This window comes from Eptesicus fuscus, chromosome 18, assembly GCF_027574615.1.
Source record: "Eptesicus fuscus isolate TK198812 chromosome 18, DD_ASM_mEF_20220401, whole genome shotgun sequence".
Lineage (NCBI taxonomy): Eukaryota > Metazoa > Chordata > Mammalia > Chiroptera > Vespertilionidae > Eptesicus > Eptesicus fuscus.
Window position 1 is genome coordinate 57,997,350 of NC_072490.1, and position 12,058 is coordinate 58,009,407.

The following is a 12,058-nucleotide window of genomic DNA, read 5'->3' on the forward strand; positions in this document are numbered from 1 at the left end:
TTCAAACGAGAATCTCTTGTCCTCACTGCAAGTGTTCTGAGCAGCTTCTTGTACTGCGCGGGACCCTCAGCTGACTTCCGTCCTGTGAATTCTCAGGCGCGTGATCATAGCTGTACACTCACCCGATCGGCCAGCAGGCATCACACCCACCCGTTCATGGTTGACAGCAAGTCAGAGAAGGGGTCGAGGCCCTCACCATCGCCCAAGTGTTCTGTTTGGAGACTGGAATTGTCAGCAAAAGCTCCTGGGACACTGCAACACAAAAACATTTTTACACATAACTAAGATGTAACTTCTAAAACCACCACTTCCTTACTCTTGAAAACAGCGAGGCAGACATCGAATCTAGGGGTAGGAAAACACCTTTCGAACGAGGGGTGTCAGTATGAAGAGAAATGCTGTAAAACATGAGCCGGAAATGCTGTTTTGAAAGATGCATTTACCAATTAGTTCAACACATACACTGAAAAGTGGTGGTTTATTGCAGACTTTGTGCCAAATATTTTATAAAGTGCTTAGGTGACAATAAGCTGCTTTAATTCAAATCTTACATGGATAAATGCACTACCATTTCATATTAATTATGTTTTCTAAAGAATGAAAAAACTTGAAAATTTAAAGTTATTTTTAAAATAAAAACCAGTACCAAAATCAGTAAAAGTAGTAACCATAATCAATTTTTCCTTCAAAATAATTCTTAAAATGTTTATGCATTACATCAGGATCAGACCCATGGAGGCATTTCCATCAAGACAGAGCATCCCATTGTGAAGTTCAGGCATCAAAGTGGAGAAACCGAATTCTGGACCCCGTATTGTCACCAATCGTGTGGCCCCAAGAAAGCCATTTAACATCTCAGGATTCCGACTCTTCATCCAAGGGCCATGGCATTAACTGATGCTCCCCAAGTCCCTTCCCCTTCTAGCCCTCTGTCACGTTTGGTAAAGCCTACTTATTCTGAATAGCCTACGCTCTCAGCTTCCTTTGGCTTTAAACTTCCTGAATCAAAAGAAACTGTTTACCACAAATCACTCTTCTGTTGATGTGCCTTCAACACCAAAGAAGGTTTGCACATGCACAGAAGACTTCTCACTCTGGCACCAGTGCCCAAGCCCGGTGAGCTGGCGCCCGGGGGCTGGCAGCATCCCTGGGTCCCCTTGGAAGGCTTCCATTGCTCTTCAGAGAGCAGCCCGGACTTGTATGGAAATCAGCCCCAATGTGTCACACAGGAGTGTTTCTCAGACTTCAGTGTGCAGAAGCATAACTTGGAGAACTTTTTAAAATACAGATCCCTGAGCCCTGTCTCCAGATTGTCTGGGTTCAGTTGTTCTGAAGTGGGGCCTGAGATTCTGCATTCCTACCAACCTACCAGAGAATGCGGACACTACTGATGAAGGGCCACAGTTTGAGTCCAAAGGATAAAATCCCATATTCTCTGAGCCTCAAGAAGCCCTGAGACCAAGAGGCATTTCCAAGGCTCAGAGAGGCTCTCCAAAACTACTCAGCCACACAGCAAAAACAAATGGGCCAAAATACAAACTTCTTTCTCTGGCCTAGAGGCCCTGCGTAATATGGTCACTGTCCATGTCTCTGATGCCACCACCAGCCACCAACCCAATCACCGACTCTAGCAGATGCAGTGGCATGCCTTCCATTTTGAGCAAGCTGAATGTCTTCCGCCCCAGGCCTGGGCACTGCTTTTCCGCCTGGGAGCTCCACAAGCCTATTCATCACCCAACGGCCTCCTTCCTGTCCTCGGGTCTTAGGGGCAAAGGCCACTTCAGAAAGGCAGACCTGCCCACATACTTGGGCTTGGTCCTCAGCGACTCCATGCAGCATCCTCCATGCTTTCTCCAGAGCTCTGGCAATAATCTATCAACTTTTTTCTCCTTTATTCACTTCTTTCACACTAAAATAGAAGCTCAGAAGATCAGGGAACCTCTGTTTTATTCATCACTGTCCTGAAGAACTTCATAGAAATGCCTCGCTCACAGCAGGACCCATATAAAGATTTGAGTCAACACTGAATCAACAATTGAAAGAATTCTTTAGCATCCTATAAAAATATAACCACCATTTATTTACTAGTAAAATCATTATGTACTGGATTTTGTTTTAAGTATTTCAGAAGAGTTCATTTAATTTTATTTTTACAACCAAGTCTTAGAAGCTCTATATCGCAGGTTAGAAAAATGAGGCAGAGTGTTTGAAACTTGCCCAGGACCACACAGCAGCAGGGCTGGAGCGCAGAACTCTCCCCCAGAGCGGCGCTTCCCCAGTCAGCACACTCAGGCGTGTGGCACGTGATCACCTGGACTAGACACCTCCTGCCTCGAGCTTGAGCGCGGGTTCTGGCTGCAGCCCTTGCCGAGGGTCACCGGCTGGGCTCAGGCCCACTGACCAAGCAGACACTGCAGCCCAGCACGCGGGCCAGGCATCGGGCAGGCCGCGGGCCGGGCGACGGGCATGTGGTCACCAGGAGGCCTGGCTTGCTCAGCCCAGGGGCACCACTCCACAGGCAGTTACTTCCCCATGGGAACAGGAGCCCATGGTTTGAGAGCTTTCCATTCATTCTACAAATGAAGGCAGTAATCAGATTACTGTTCTGTGAAATACCATAATTTTTCCAAGATAGGAGCTAACCTTTTAATAGCTCACAGTTCCTAAAAGAAAGAACCCCGCTGCCTCTGCGCCGAGTGACGGGCCACACGCAGGTGCACATCCTGGTGCGCGGTTCCAGGGGGGCAGCCGCGCTGGGCAGGGCGTGGAGGCCTCCGAGCAGGCCTTCCAGGGATTATCTGGAGCAAGTTTTAGAAGAAATGGAAGATGGGGGGGAAGGGCACTCCAATATTAAATATAGTATTCCACAGCTTGGGGTGGGGGAGGCAAGTCACCCCGAGGAACAGTGTGAGGAGGGGGCCTGGGAGGAGGGGGGGGGGCTCAGGAGGAGGGGGGGCCAGGAGAAGGGGGAGCTTGGGAAGGGGGAGCCTGGGAGGGGGGGCCTGGGACAGGAGCCATGCAGGGCGAGGCTGATTTGCAGCTCAGGCAGAGGCTGGAGAGGGTGCGCCCCAACACGCTCACAGCGCAGGCCCGTGGCGGGTCCTACCAGCAAATGTCAGTCGCCGGACACCCCCAGCAAAGGACGGACTAGCACTGTGTGGGATGTTTTTGTTTTTGCTTGTTTTGTTGAGTCCAACAGATAAGGACTGAATTCCATCCCTACAAGCTCTATAACTCTAAACAAAACACTATAAAACATGTATTCCAGTTTTTACATGTGTCTGTAGTATATACACTATAAAATGCAGTGTATTCATACATATAGACTATATAAGCTCTATAGTTCAAAACAAATACTATATAAATTAGGTACTATAGTGTTTATATATATTTATAGTGTTGATCATATAAAATGCATACTATGTACATATACATGTACTATAATACATACATATTCATAAATGTATGCTATAAAATAAAAGGTTTGTAATTCTAATAAAAAATCTGAGCTTTAGAAATTAAAAATACAGCAATTAAAAAAATTTTTAAACCACCAGAAAAGAAGGTAGATGTCCAAGTACATTATCAAAATTGCTGCTCAGAGGCGAAAACAGCGCTGGAATCACATACTTGGAGAAACTATCCTTCAAAAATGAGGGAGAAATAAACATCTTTTCAGGCAAACAGAATTTTATCACCTCTACAAGGACATTCAGGAAAATGTATTTCAGACCAAAATAAAATTATTTTAGAAAGAAGGTTCTCAAATTTAAAAAGGAAGGGGGAGCCAAAATAATGGAGAACTTGTGAGTAAATGAAAAGTAAATGCTTTAAAATGATGGGCAAGACTTAAAAAAGAAGTCTGTCAACGCCAACACTCCCACCCCACCACCACCCCACTGGCATCGCCATCACCCCCCTCACCACCCCACTGGCATCGCCATCACCCCCCTCACCACTCCACTGGCATCGCCATCACCCCCCTCACCACCCCACTGGCATCGCCATCACCCCCCTCACCACTCCACTGGCATCGCCATCACCCCCCTCACCACCCCACTGGCATCGCCATCACCCCCCTCACCACTCCACTGGCATCGCCATCACCCCCCTCACCACTCCACTGGCAACGCCATCAACCCCCTCACCACTCCACTGGCAACGCCATCACCCCCCTCACCACTCCACTGGCAACGCCATCACCCCCCTCACCACTCCACTGGCAATGCCATCACCCCGCTCCCCTCACCACTCCACTGGCAACGCCATCAACCCCCTCACCACTCCACTGGCAACGCCATCACCCCCCTCACCACTCCACTGGCCTCACCATCACCCCCCTCACCACTCCACTGGCAACGCCATCAACCCCCTCACCACTCCACTGGCAACGCCATCACCCCCCTCACCACCCCACTGGCATCGCCATCACCCCCCTCACCACTCCACTGGCAACGCCATCACCCCCCTCACCACCCCACTGGCAACGCCATCACCCCCCTCACCACCCCACTGGTAACGCCATCATCCCCCTCACCACCCCACTGGCATCGCCATCACCCCCCTCACCACCCCACTGGCATCGCCATCACCCCCCTCACCACTCCACTGGTAACGCCATCATCCCCCTCACCACCCCACTGGCATCGCCATCACCCCCCTCACCACTCCACTGGCATCGCCATCACCCCCCTCACCACCCCACTGGCATCGCCATCACCCCCCTCACCACTCCACTGGCATCGCCATCACCCCCCTCACCGCTCCACTGGCATCACCATCACCCCCTCACCACTCCACTGGCATCGCCATCACCCCCCTCACCACCCCACTGGCATCGCCATCACCCCCCTCACCACTCCACTGGCATCGCCATCACCCCCCTCACCACCCCACTGGCATCGCCATCACCCCCCTCACCACCCCACTGGCATCGCCATCATCCCCCTCACCACCCCACTGGCATCACCATCACCCCCCTCACCACCCCACTGGCATCGCCATCACCCCCCTCACCACTCCACTGGCGTCGCCATCACCCCCCTCACCACCCTACTGGCATCGCCATCACCCCCCTCACCACCCCACTGGCATCGCCATCATCCCCCTCACCACTCCACTGGCAACGCCATCACCCCCCTCACCACTCCACTGGCATCGCCATCACCCCCCTCACCACCCCACTGGCATCACCATCACCCCCCTCACCACTCCACTGGCAATGCCATCACCCCCCTCACCACTCCACTGGCAACGCCATCACCCCCCTCACCACTCCACTGGCAACGCCATCACCCCGCTCACCACTCCACTGGCAACGCCATCACCCCCCTCACCACTCCACTGGCAACGCCATCACCCCCCTCACCGCTCCACTGGCAAGGCCATCACCCCCCTCACCGCCCCACTGGCAACGCCATCACCCCCCTCACCACTCCACTGGCAAGGCCATCACCCCCCTCACCGCCCCACTGGCATCGCCATCACCCCCCTCACCACCCCACTGGCATCGCCATCACCCCCCTCACCACCCCACTGGCAACGCCATCACCCCCCTCACCACCCCACTGGCATCGCCATCACCCCCCTCACCGCCCCACTGGCATCGCCATCACCTCCCTCACCACCCCACTGGCATCGCCATCACCCCCCTCACCACCCCACTGGCATCGCCATCAACCCCCTCACCACCCCACTGGCATCACCATCACCCCCCTCACCACCCCACTGGCAAGGCCATCACCCCCCTCACCACCCCACTGGCAACGCCATCAACCCCCTCACCACCCCACTGGCAACGCCATCACCCCCCTCACCACTCCACTGGCATCGCCATCACCCCCCTCACCACTCCACTGGCATCGCCATCACCCCCCTCACCACCCCACTGGCATCGCCATCACCCCCCTCACCACCCCACTGGCATCGCCATCACCCCCCTCACCACCCCACTGGCATCGCCATCAACCCCCTCACCACCCCACTGGCAACGCCATCATCCCCCTCACCACTCCACTGGCAACGCCATCACCCCCCCTCACCACTCCACTGGCGTCGCCATCACCCCCCTCACCACCCCACTGGCAACGCCATCACCCCCCTCACCACCCCACTGGCAACGCCATCACCCCCCTCACCGCTCCACTGGCAAGGCCATCACCCCCCTCACCGCCCCACTGGCAACGCCATCACCCCCCTCACCACTCCACTGGCAACGCCCTCACCCCCCTCACCACCCCACTGGCAACGCCATCACCCCCCCTCACCACTCCATGGCAACGCCATCAACCCCCTCACCACTCCACTGGCAACGCCATCACCCCCCCTCACCACCCCACTGGCAACGCCATCACCCCCCTCACCACTCCACTGGCAATGCCATCACCCCGCTCCCCTCACCACTCCACTGGCAACGCCATCACCCCCCTCACCACTCCACTGGCAACGCCATCACCCCCCTCACCACTCCACTGGCCTCACCATCACCCCCCCTCACCACTCCCACTGTGGTGGCATCACTCCCCAAGGCACAGGCTGCAAACCTGAGTGGCTACTGGGGTCCCGCCTGAAATGCAGGTCCCTGCGCAAGTCCAGAGTCTGGGTCAGGTCCAGGGAAGCTGCTCCCCTGCAGACGCCCCAAGGATTCTGAGGCAGGTGAGTCCTTGCCTCGGGCCGGGAGCTTACGGCACTGCGCTTACCCACTGAGGCCAGGAAGGGACAGGGCCAGGAACGTGCCCGGGAGGTCGGGCCTGTCCCCAGAACAGGCCTTTGCTCCTTCCACTCTGCTGGAGCCCCCATGAGCACCTGGGCCAGGGGTAAGCAGTGACCCCCCTCAACCTGAGAATCAGGAGCTGCCATAAATTAAAAGCCCATTTAAGTATTTTACAGAAAAGCCTCAAAGTGCTGGAACATTGATTGTGCCATATCCAGTCTGTTTTCCTAGAGATGTGAAAAGCCAGTTACCATCTTGGGAGTCATTAGAAGAATGAAGTTTTCTCCTTTTCAATTTACATATTTTAAATGCAGATATTCTCACAGTGGCTACTCCATAGGCTTTGAAAGTCCATGGTAGGGTCTGGCCACTGGCCACGGAGAAAGAAGGCTGGGGTGCCACAGAGCCTGCCTTCCTTGTTTTATAAAGCAAAGAAGCCTGTGGCTACAAAACAGCCCCAGAAAAACAGGTAGAGGCAGCCACAAAACAACAGAGGTGTTTTCTTGTTTGTTCTCCGGTTTATTGTCCCTGAAGCAACCCTGCTTGGTACAGAGGTCTGCAGGGAGCTGCAGGGAGCAGCTGTGGCTCCCGAGGCCAAGACCTAGCAATCAAGTGGTTTCCCAAGGCTGCCAGGCATCAGGGAAACAACAACAGAGCAGGCAGCATTTGCATCTGTTTTTCAAAACAGCCTCCGAAGTCCAGGGCCTGCCAGGGAGAGCTTGGCCCCAGGGCCTACTGTGATCCGTTTCTTTGAAGAGTGCCTGTTTCTAAAAGGAAGGTTGGAGGTTTCCCATTTCAAGCCCCTGATTGACAAGGACACCATGCTCCTCACTGGCATCTCCAAGCCAGCAGTGGCCACCTCAGCAAATGGGCATCGCCTCTGAGCCTCTCAGTCACAAAGCCAGAGCCCTGAGGGCCCCTCCCCGCGGTCTGACTCACTGGTCCAGGGTGGGGCCTAAGACTCTCGAGCAAGTTCCCAAGTGGCCAGGTGCTATGGTCCGGCTCTACCTCTGAGGACCGTGCGCTTCCCAGCCATCCTGAGGTCTGGGAGCTCAGTCCCACCTTGACCTCCATGGGTTTCTGTGTGGCAGTGTCTTGCCCAACCGAATTCACAGAACAAAATGCGCTGGATGGTCTTCCATTTGCTTCTCCAAGTCCTGTGCCCACCGTTTCTCCCCCCCCCCCACCCCCCCCCCGCCCGCTCTGTGTTCGGAAAGGCTGCAGGCTGGCCGAGCCCCTGTGCGGTCACAGCCCCTGCAGCCGGCCATCCCCGTACAGCTGCTCTCTCTAGGGTCCAGTAGCCATCACCTGCCTTTCCTGGGTCCTCTCAGGCCTAGAAGAGAGAAGGCCACCTATTTCCTGCAGGGACCCTGACACAAAACTCAAATTCAGTGAGTGGTCCAATGGATTCTCCTTGGTTTTAAAATGTGAAATCTGCCATTTTATACACCCACATAATATTAATATGTACGTGTGTGTGCATATACCCAGGGAGACACACGTATATGTACCTGTGATGTACACATATATACCTTTATAGAGTTTTTAACGCAGCTACACAGGTTGGCCCGGAGACCTGGGAGCCCGTGGCAAGGCCATGCCACGTGCTGGGCTCCGATGCTCCCCTGGTCCATGTGCCACAGAAGTAGCGCGCCCGCTCTGCTTGTTGGTTACACAACCTGCTAACAAGGAGCATTTGTGTGGGCCTGGATCCTCTAGTTTACTAACGGAGTCTCCTTTGTTGCAAATGGCACCAAAATAGCAAGGGAACAGAGGTGGGCGGAGTGAGCTGCTGCCACAGCACACGGGCGAGCAAAGGTGTGCTGTCAGCTCACAGATGTACATCGGCCTCAATTAGTGAGGCTTGGAAAAGAAGAACAAATGGTAATTGTTTTTTAAAATAATAACAACCTCAAATGTCCCCTAAATAAGCATCTGTTTGAACAGCTAAATTCTGAAGTTCTAATAAAAATGTCAACTGGATTTAACCAGAGTCACTAACTATGCCGACATTCATGGCTTCAGCGAACCCACTTGACTTCACTCAGTGAAGCTGCCTGGGACTAACCACTATCCCTCCTACTTAACTGTCACTCGTAAGATTCCTTTCAGCTCACCAGGGGGCTTGGGCAAGAACAGGGGTTTGAGTACACCCATTAATCAGAACACCTGGCTTCCACGTTACTGCTTTCCTAGTCCACTGAGGCTCAACCAGAAACCTTGTTTATTGCTCTTTTTCACTCAAAATCTTAACATTCCATTGAAAACTTCAAGGCTGGTCTCCTATTGCATCTGTCTGCCCCCAGTGAACAGCCCAGCCCGTGCCTGAACCTGCCATCCAAAGTGAGGGGCGGTAGCCGTGCCGCACGCCTCCCGCCGCCCTGGGCACCGGCCCGCTCTGGGCGGAGGCAGTCCACCCACCCTGCCCCTGGCTCCACTGCCCCACCACTGACCTCATGAGAAACCCAGACTTTCTTTTTCTCTAAAAATGCCCTTTCACCTATTCCAGAGCCATCTGCTGCACATCCTGGACTTCAGGCAAAGAAAGGGGGGAACTGCCTCCCTTGAATTCCCTTTCTTAGAGCCAAGGTATTGCTCCGCTAACAGCCTCCCTTACCTGGCACCTTCCCCCAGGAAAAGACAACTGTCCCTCTCCACTGTGTCCCTTTGTCCTTCAAACCCCTCCTGTGATGACCACATGTGAGGGAGCCTGCTGCCAACCCCCCCCCCCACCATGGCCTTTGCCTCTGGTTCACAACTTCGGCTGGACCTGAGTGAGGCCACTTTTATCACCCCCAATAGCCACAAAGGCCTTCCAACAGCCTGGCCAAGGCTCCCCAGGCCTGGCACTCAACAACTCTTGGCCGCTGGATGAGTAAATACACGCTCGCTTGTCTGAATGCCTGACCTTAGAGTGGCCCAGTCCCTCTGAAGAACAATGCAGTGCAACGGTTGAGCCCGGGCTGTGAAACAGACTGCCAGTGTCCACCCCCCACCCCACCCCCAGTCATGCAACTTTCCAGCAGCACACAGGCAAGTTCCTGTCCCAGGAAATTGGGGTGTTTGCCCAAACACCACACAGGCTCATCCAGTACTAATTAACAGCTGCTACTCCCTCGACACTTGAGGACATGCCCAACACGTGGGTCTCAACATCCTGTACAGTGCGTCCATCTCTAAGACTCTGGATTCCAAAGCTCACAACAGCCTGCCATCTGGCCATCTCTCCCCTGGTCATGTCTCCCGAGCTTGCTCCTGGGCGGCACCAAGACAGTGCCACGCTCTCAGGTCGCCTCCCCTTCGCCATGCACACAACCCATCACCCCACTGCTGAACGCCCTTCTCCCTTCTACGTCATCTGAGTCTCCCCATGATACCAGCACCCCGAAAACCCTGTGCCATTCAGTACGCCCTTGTCTTTTCTACCAACTTCCTACATGAGCTATTTGGTTCCTTCACCAGAGGGAGCTGGGTGAGGCAGGCTGGGTGTGATTCCTGGGCTGTGCCCCGAGTGTCCACACCCCAGGGCTGGGGACCTGAAGGTCACTGTGTGTGATGTCAGCCTGGCTCTTCCAGGGAGGCAGGAAGACTCCCCATAAGCCTGCTTGGCACCCAACCTATGACAAGTTGCTATTTAAGAATCATGGGAATTCCAGGCTCAGTTTCACAAATATCCACACATGGTTCAGTTCAAAGGCACAAAATACACACCTTCCATTCCCACTGGCCGCCAGGGCCGGGCAAGGAGAGTGGGCTTGCGCAAGGCAGGGCAGGGCAGCCCTGTCCCGGGGCCCTGGGAGAAGTCAAGTGAGCAGAGCCCCTGGCTCTTTCTAAGGCTTTCGTGGTAAACATGTTTACTTGCTTTTCATTGCTGGGCTTATCACGGTCAAGTATTTTGTTTTGAGTCTTGCTCTATAAACATGTTTACTTTGACAGGAGAGATTTTTTTTTATAGCTAGCACACTTGTTTTTCACACTTTTAAATTCAAAACATATTTTTCACACCCCCAGGTAAACGGTCTAGGTAGTAAACAAATCCTACTATTCCATTCCACTCTAGAGGGGATCCCTCTCAACCTGTTCAGGAGGTTGACTGGACTGCGGGCGAGGCTCTCCCCTGGGTGAGAACAAGAATGACACTCATATACAGTTGTTACTGCAGAAGAAGGAGAGGAGGGAACCCAAGCCTCAGTTTCCCCAGTGGAGAGCCTGCCACAGTGACTCCAGAGGGTGTCGTGCTGTGGGTGGGGATCCACATTTTCTATGAAAAGTTAAGGCTGTGTAACCAGCATACATAGCTGATGGGGGATCAAAACAACCTCTCATCGAGTGCAGACAGCAACCAGGGCAGACACTGGCTATGCTGCTCCTGAGACCTGCTCTGTGGTGACTTCTGCCTGCTTTCCCATCACTGACTTCAGCTGTAACAGGGAAAAGTCCTCCGTTACTGGACAGGAACATAAGAAGAGTTAAGGGGCAGAGAGGGTGGGGGGAAAAATCTTTAGAGAAAACCAACAGTCGCAAAGCAGGATTTGAAAGGGCGATTTGCCCAGGTGCTCTGTGGGAGGAGGCGTGGAGTCCCACCATAGTGGGGCCAAATCTAGAGAATTTTTTGTGCCCCAATATTCTAGCTAGAAGCAAAAGTCATTTTAGCACAAGCATTTGAGGTTAATTACAAAGCACTTAAATGAATAGAAACATAAAGGCCAAATTCTTTGTTGAAACAAATACTTTCTCCCCATTCTCAAATCATCTTCTGAGGTCATACTCAAGTTAAAGAAGTTAAAAAGCAACAACAAAGAAGTTAAGTTGTTGCCCAGCTGGCATGGCTCAGTGGTTGAGCACTAACCTATGAACCAAGAGATCATGCTTCAGTTCCTAGTCAGGGCACATGCCCGGGTTGTGGGCTTGATCCCTGGTGTGGGGTGTGCAGGAGGCAGCCAATCAATGATTCTCTCTCATCGTTGATGTCTCTCTCTCTGTCTCTCTCTGTCTCTCTCTCTCTCTCCCACTCCCTTCCTCTCTGAAATCAATAAAAATAAGGTTAAGGTTGTGGAACCTAAGAGAAACATACTCACTTACTGCACAGGACTATAGCATCAGGCCCGGCGCTGTGGGGGTGCTGGGAGCAGTGATGCCCACAGCTCCTCTGCCCCCTCGAGAGGGCGCGTGGAGCACAGAGAACAGGCCACTTCCCCCGCTCGCCCCAGGGGAGCACGCGCTGCCAGAGGAGAACAGGGCACACGGAGGCAGCTGCCCCCTGCCTTCTGACCTGGTCTGCAGTGAAGGGGCAGAATCAGAACCAGTGGCTCCCAGGCCGCCCAGCAGAGCGGGCGGAGCCCTCCT

General features: G+C 53.7%; 1 protein-coding gene across 7 annotated transcripts in view; it reads right to left on the reverse strand.

Annotated features, from left to right (window-relative positions):
* FOXP1 (forkhead box P1) overlaps positions 1–12,058 on the reverse strand; it is a 565,106-nt gene that overhangs the window by 475,579 nt on the left and 77,469 nt on the right. For 6 of the 7 annotated variants that reach the window (XR_008558876.1, XR_008558877.1, XM_054729759.1 and 3 more), the window contains exon 3: positions 123–252. The gene's annotated coding sequence lies outside the window, so the exon portion shown is untranslated. Of the gene's footprint in view, positions 1–122; positions 253–12,058 lie in introns of those variants that run through there. The other variant, XM_054729757.1, reaches the window with a different exon arrangement.